Source organism: Hyaena hyaena, unplaced genomic scaffold (genome assembly GCF_003009895.1).
Source record: "Hyaena hyaena isolate Hyena2069 unplaced genomic scaffold, ASM300989v1 scaffold_12, whole genome shotgun sequence".
NCBI lineage: Eukaryota > Metazoa > Chordata > Mammalia > Carnivora > Hyaenidae > Hyaena > Hyaena hyaena.
In genome coordinates, this window is record NW_024080644.1 from 622,583 (window position 1) to 629,763 (window position 7,181).

Here is a 7,181-nt window from a genome sequence, read left to right on the forward strand (position 1 = left end):
CATCTATACAAGTGGTATTTGGAAAAGTGGAGTCTGGTAGCTGCCCTTATCAAAATTAGGATTTATTAGTCAAACATTTATTGAAAACCAAGTTAAACAGGCTAGAAAGCCTATGATAGTGATACAGTGAGTCATACCTTTAGGGCTATCAGGAGTTATTTGCCATCAGGAGGCAGCAGAAAGTCTCTTTCCACCTCCCAAAGAATGAAGTATGGTTTTCCTGAGAGGACAGTCTCTCTCTCTCTCTCTCTCTTTCTCTCTTTGTTAGACAAGAAGTAGGATTTATTGGTGAGCATGAATAAGGAGGGAACAGTGCTGAGGTTCTCATGAATGCAGAGCCCACCATTCATCCAGAGGGACCCGATTAGTGATGTATTTGACGCCACAGCCATCTGAGATGAGCCACTTTTTAGCCACCATGCTTTCAAATTCATCCACATTACACTTAGTAAATCCCCACTTCTTGGATATGTGGATCTTCTCGTGGCCAGGGAACTTGATCTTGGCCCTGTAGGACTTCAATCACAGGCTCCTTGTTCTACAGCTTAGTGTGGATGGACATGATGACATGGTCAATGTGGGCCCTAGCCACTGTGCCCTGGGATGTCCCAAAGGCACCCCATATACCTGTCTGGAGCATGTCAGCTCCATCCAGCACAAGACAACATCTTGTTGATGAGCATGACTTGGAAGGGGTGGAGCCACACTTGGAAGTGAAACGCTCTTTGCCACAGATTTTCACTCCGTACTTCTGCCCACAAATACAGGCACCCTCCAGGGCTTCAGAAGAGAGCTGCTCATTCACCTGACACTATGTGGCCACATCGTGGGGACTCATCCACTTTTGCCTTCTTCCGCCTCAGGTCACAGACGTAGATCTTGGCATCAGGGACACACACCTCTGCAGAAGCAAGCCTTTGGATAGGGCTTGTTCTTAGAATAGCAGTGACACTGGGCAGCTGGCCATGCATGGTGACACCAGGATCTTCAGTGATGTGGAAGGAAAAGAGAAGGTAGTCGCTTGTCTACCTTGCCACTTGTCGCATAATCACAAGCTACAGAACTTTGCTTTGTATCCAAACTGAAATTTATGAAATTAGGTCTTCCGGTTTGATTGGTTCCAGTCAAGATTGAAAATAAGTTCGGTCTATTTCTTTCTTTTTTTAAGTTTATTTATTTTGAGACAGAGAGAGAGCCAGCATGGGTAGGGGAGGGGCAGAGAGAGAAGGAAGAGAGAGAATCCCAAGCAGGCTTCATGTTCAGCGTGGAGCCGGATGTGGGGCTGGGTTCCACAAACCATGAGATTACAACCTGAGCAGAAGTCAAAAGTCAGATGCTCCCCCGACTGAGCCACCCAGGTGCCTTCAGTTTTGTATATTTCTTCATGAATCTCAGCTCTTCTTACAACTATTTTTTTTTAACTTATAAGGAATCATCTCACTATGTGCTTTGAGCTACACTTAAAGTGGATTTCTTAAAAAATATGTTTTTTAAAGTAGGCTCCATGCCAACGTGGGCTGGAACTTAACAACCTCGAGATCAAGAGTTCCGTGCTCCATGGACTGAATCAGCCAGACGCCCCTGGATTTCATTTTTAAAACAAGATTCTGGGAGGCGGACAGGAGGGGGGGAAGCAAAAAGAGAGAGGGAAACAAACCATAAGAGACTCTTAAAGATAGAAAACAAAGAGAGTTGATGGAAGGTGGTGGGTGGGGGATGGGCGAGATGGTTGATGGGTATTAAGGAGGGCCCTTACTATGATTAGCATGGGGCTTGTATGTAAATGATGAATCACTGAATTCTACTCCTGAAACAAATAATGCTCTGTATGTGAACTAACTAGAATTTAAATAAAAATTTGAAAAGAAAAAATAGACAAGATTCTAACTCCAATATAACTTGTCACTCTTGATCTAGTTAATTTTGTGATGTTTAATTTTCCAGGATGCCAGTGTAAAAGAAAGACAAACAAACAAACAAAGACATAACCAGATGCACTTCTTCACTGCCAAACAATACCTTAATTCTTTCCAAGATAGGAGACATTTCCTTAACCTGATACATGTTTTTCCATGTTTAGGCCTCCTATTCCAAAGTATATTGATTGCAAAAATGGCACCACTGGCTTTGCCCCTCTGAATCCATGGCCTTTGCAACCTGACTTTGAAACTTCTCCCATCAAAGGTGAAGTTTGTATCCGCATCCCATGAAACTGGACTGGCCCTGTGATTTGGTTTGCCGATAGAAGGCAGTGGTATTGCAGTTCCAAGCTTAGGTCTTATAAGGTCTTGTGAACTTCTGCTTCTGCTTGCTCTCTTGGACCCTGGAGATCTACGTGAACAATGCCAGACCAGCTTCTGGGGACCTGACCAATCACAAGGAGGAGAGCCATCTCAAGCAAGGCCATCACAGACCAGCCAGTGCCTAGCTGATCTGCCAACCAACATACTGACACATGAGCATTTCCAGATACGATCATCTTAGCCTGGCCCATACCAGAAGAACCACCCAGACCAGAAGATCCACAGATCCATGACCTCTGGTTTTATTTTTTAGGGAAGAGGGAAGAGAAAAATTTGTTGTACAGCATTATTTTTGACAATAGATGGCTGATACTTTGGGCCTAAAGCAATTGAGCCAATGATGAGTATGTAGCATTCCCCTGCCTAGGATTCAAAATGAAATAAGTCTGGGAGAGAAAAGATTTTGTTTCTGATTTGGCAGGTTTCGTAGATAGAGATCAGTGAAGTGGTCTGGCTGTATTTATATACACTGATGATTTATCTCCTGATACTCTTTCTGATTCCTACTAGTAATGCTTAAGACGTAGTTTAAAAATATTTCACAAGCCTGGTGTCCAGCTACTCCCAATATATGTCAGGACCACATCAAACCGTTCCTTGTTCCCCAAACACACCTCAAACACAGTTACATTGGCATGCCTTCCCTTAAACCTGATAATCTTTCCTTCCGTCTCTCTTCATCAAAATATATTGGGTAGTCTATGACCAGCTGATTTCCTTCAAGTTTCTCTCCTCCGTGAAACATTCTTAAGCACAGGCTTTCATCCTGCAGTATAATAAAATTTTCTTTCTTCTCTGTTTATTTTAATACTGATTTTGTAATGCGTGCTTCAGTTTGACTTACAGTCCAAGTTCTAAAATTCTGCCAGTATTATCCAATCCAAAAGGCTAAGAAAAAATAAGGTACATTTCAGATAGTGGTTTAGGTATCTTCTTATAGAATGTGGTTATGATTTTCTGCTTTAGGGGAGAAACAAGAAGCGAAAGTCATTTTAGCCATGTTTAGCTTTCAGAGAGTGAGGGTATTTCAGCTTAAAATATACCGTGGAATCAGAATTAACTTTCTACTGGTCATTATACCATGGCCAGACCATTGTTCTTATTTTTCCTATTGAGTTCTACTTTTTTTTAAAAAGTAAAATGGGGCAGACCTCTACTCCAGATAGAGAAACAGGAAAGAGAGAGAAAGAAGAAAGACCTGGCCCAGTTCTCATCAGTGTTCCAAATGCTACAACCAGGATTCATCCATCTTGTTAAAGTACCTAAACTCAAGCCCCCCACTCCCGTTCATGTAAGACCAGCACAGCTGAGCCTTCATCTCGCAGAAGACTTGAATATCCCCTTTCCTAGAAACCATTTCCATTCTGAGAGGAAAAGGCTATGTTTTATTAACATTTTTATTGGTCATGTTTTACCATATGGCTAACAGGGAAAACTTATAGTGTGGCCGTTTGATAGTGGTTTGTTTAAAACACACATCTAAATAAGTTTCTTCTTCCTTGTTAAAGAACTTAAAAAAATTTTTTTTTAATGTTTATTTTTGAAAGAGACACAGGGTGCGAGTAGGGGAGGGGCAGAGAGAGAGGGAGACACAGAACTTGAAGCAGGTTCCAGGCTCTGAGCTGTCAGCACAAGGCCTGACATGGGGCTCGAACCCACAAACCACAAGATCATGACCTGAGCTGAAGTCGGATGCTTAACAGACTGAGCCACCCAGGTGCCCTAAGAACCTTTTATAATAATGGTCTATTTAATTGAAACACGTTAGTGAGCTGAGAAATGAAATAGGCTTATGAATCAACAAGTAAAGCTAGAAGCCATCTAGCAGCTTGGAGTCCTGGCTGATATTCCATTCCAGTGGCTGGCAGAATGTCTTGCCCATAGAATAAACTCAAAAAAGGTTTCTGCCTGCAGAACAAAATGGATACAATTGAGTTAACAGAGTTTTAAGTGGTATTGAATAGAACATCAATAGAAAGAATGAAAAGAAAACTGATTTTATTACAAAGTCATTGTGGATCAATAAGACATAATAACACAGACACAAGGAGCAATCAGTGACAGAAGACATTCAATGATTCATGAGCACATTAAGTTCATGAAATAATAAGCCCATGCCGTTACATACTATCCTTTTCTGAATCAATAGCTATGGAATTGAATAAGAAAGCGGAAATGTTTTCAAAAAGTGTAGTAATAAGGGCAACAACGCTGTGCAAAGTTGTTTACCTGGAGGATATCTCCAGTATCGAGCTACATAAGAATAAAAAATTAAAAGGTTCAGGATGGTATAAACCCAGCCATGTTCCCCATAGCAAACTTAGTAGACACATTGGTGGACCATGATTAATCATATTGTGTCAACAAATGGTTCTCTGGTTAAGCATCTCTTTTCTAAGGTGGAAAATCTTAGGTGCTGGGTTCGTTTCCCCCCTTCCACGGGGTCATGCAGGAAGCAGTGTGTTAACGGTAAGGCAAACACTCCAATCCCCATCCCACTCCAGGGTTCTGACCAGTGTGAGCTGAGGACAAATAGATCACGAGGATATCCAGAGAAATGGCAGCCAATGAAACCGGTTTTCTGACCCTCCCCCGGACAATGCCATGTTTTCTCTTTCAGCAACCAAAATATGTTTGCAAAGGAATCCATTCGAAATCTCAAAATATCCCCTTCCTAAAATAGTCCTTACTCTGAACAAAGGTTCTCATCATACCTTTTATGCCAATTCCTTTAGAGAGTCATTTTCTCTCTGTCTCTGTCTCTCTCACCCACATACACATACACCCACACACCCACATCCACCCACCCACCCACCCACAGACACACCACAAACATCAGTCTCCTAAGCTCATACACCAGAAATGGAGATCTCTGAGGTCAAAAATGAAACATGATTTTAAAACACTTTGCTAGCTTATTCCAAAACACAAAATGGAGATTCTAAGCCATGGAAACATTTATCTGGGTCTTTACTGGAGTGTGTCTTTTTCTACTTATGTTTGTGTGTTTATGTGGATTTACTGGTGTGCTCCTGTATCTTCTGTTAGTGCATCTGAGGCCTCTCCCAACCCATCTTTTCTCTCTCTCTCTCTCTAATCCTCTTTCTACGGACAGGAGAGAATGGAGGTGCATATATATTTTATTTGTTCTATTTATTGAATTTTTTATGTTCCCTCTTCCTTCTGTATAACTGAGAAAAGTCTAATGCTATACATTTCTCTTTTAAAAACAATAAAAATCCAATTAAATTGCCTTTTCTCTATTGATTACCAATGGTTTCTACCTCCCTTGAGCCGCTGATCCTGAAAAGAAGCAACCTTCCCCTTCTTTCATAACTTATTTTTATGAAGTCAAAGCTTTCCTTTCCAGAAAAAAAAAAAGGGAGGGAAGGCTTCTAATTTTTTCTTGCAATCAGAATTTCGGTTGTCACTGCTTCTAGACTTCAATTCTTGACTCTTCTCTGTTAACGATAAGAATTCATGTTTCAATGTCTCTATAATTTTGTGCATACATCGTTGTATATGCCCAGCCTAATTTCCAGGCCAGTCTTGGCACACTTCACCTCTTTCTTTTAAATGAAGGATTCTGCTCAGGAGACACCCTTTTCTTTCTCTTTTTACATTCTCATATAGCCAAACAATTATCTTGCTTTAGAACCTCATTCACTTCCTGATTTAGGCAGAAAGCAGCACGTTCTAAAATTACAGCATCTTGGGCATAGAAGGGATTAGTCAATGTAGCTAATTTAACTTAGTTGGCTCCCAGCTGTATTCTCATTGGTTTAAAGGATAAGACAAGAAATAGGGCTCATTAGTTGTTAAACTCTCTAAACATTTATAAAGCCAGGCACTGGCAGACACAAGGGATTCAGAAATGAATATGTGGTTCTTGTCCTCAGGAAGCCCATAATCTAGTGGGTGGAAAAGAGAAGTAAACAATTACTAATGATGGAAATCGTTTGCATGAGCGGGAGTTACTATGGGAGCAAAAACCCAGGTTGGGGAGAGGGTGCATTTTTAGGAACGGGATGCCTGACCTGGACCTTAAAGGACGAAGCCTCAGAAATTCTCAAACTCTGGAAAGAGTCTCTGGGTGAGCACATGATATTCAAAATGCAGTGGCTGTTGAAGAAGTTACTGTGGGGATAACTGGAAAAATGTCACCTTTATACTCAAGACAGCACGGCATGGTGTCTGTGTGGTTTATCGGCAATGGCAGGCTTATTACTTTTAATGCTGTAATTTTCCCAGGGTCGCCGTTCTACTTTTCCCTGTTATGTGTGTTACATAAAGCTGTACTTCTTCATCTCGATTGGAAAAAGCAAAAATGCCTGTAGAGGAAGTTTCTTTTTGATAATGGCATATTTTCCATGAAGAAAATGAAACCCTTGCAAATTCACTTCATTATGCTTGGCTTCCTCCTTCATGGCCATTGCTCTCCCATCAACTCTGTCTCTCCTTCTCCCCTCCCCACCCCCCACTCCCGTTCCCGATGGTCCCTCCTGTGGCCCTGAAGTGATCAAACTAGGGGAACCTCTCCCATGCTCTTGTTAAAGGTAGGACCCAAAGTACAGATTGATAATTTTCTAATCATCTTTCGCTACTGGATATTTGAGCCAAGATAAATCTGTCTTCGTTGAAGACCATTAGAAGTGCTTGGAAAGCTAAGCTGCTTCTGGTGTCATTGTAGGCAGAGAGCAGGGACTCTCTGGGTTGATCAGGGCTGATCAGGACACCTCTGATCCAACCTATTCCATACCTGGAATGTTAAGAAACAGAAGTCCATTCCAGGGACCAGGAGAAAGAGAGAGGTATGTCGTGGGGCTGGAAGAAGAGTCATGGGAACAACTGAGTGGAAATGAGACTAGAAAAGTGAGC

At 41.6% G+C, this 7,181-nt stretch overlaps 1 pseudogene; it reads right to left on the reverse strand.

Moving 5' to 3' along the window:
* Positions 1 to 324: 324 nt before the first annotated feature.
* Positions 325 to 6,736, reverse strand: LOC120248011 (annotated as a pseudogene).
* Positions 6,737 to 7,181: the final 445 nt, after the last annotated feature.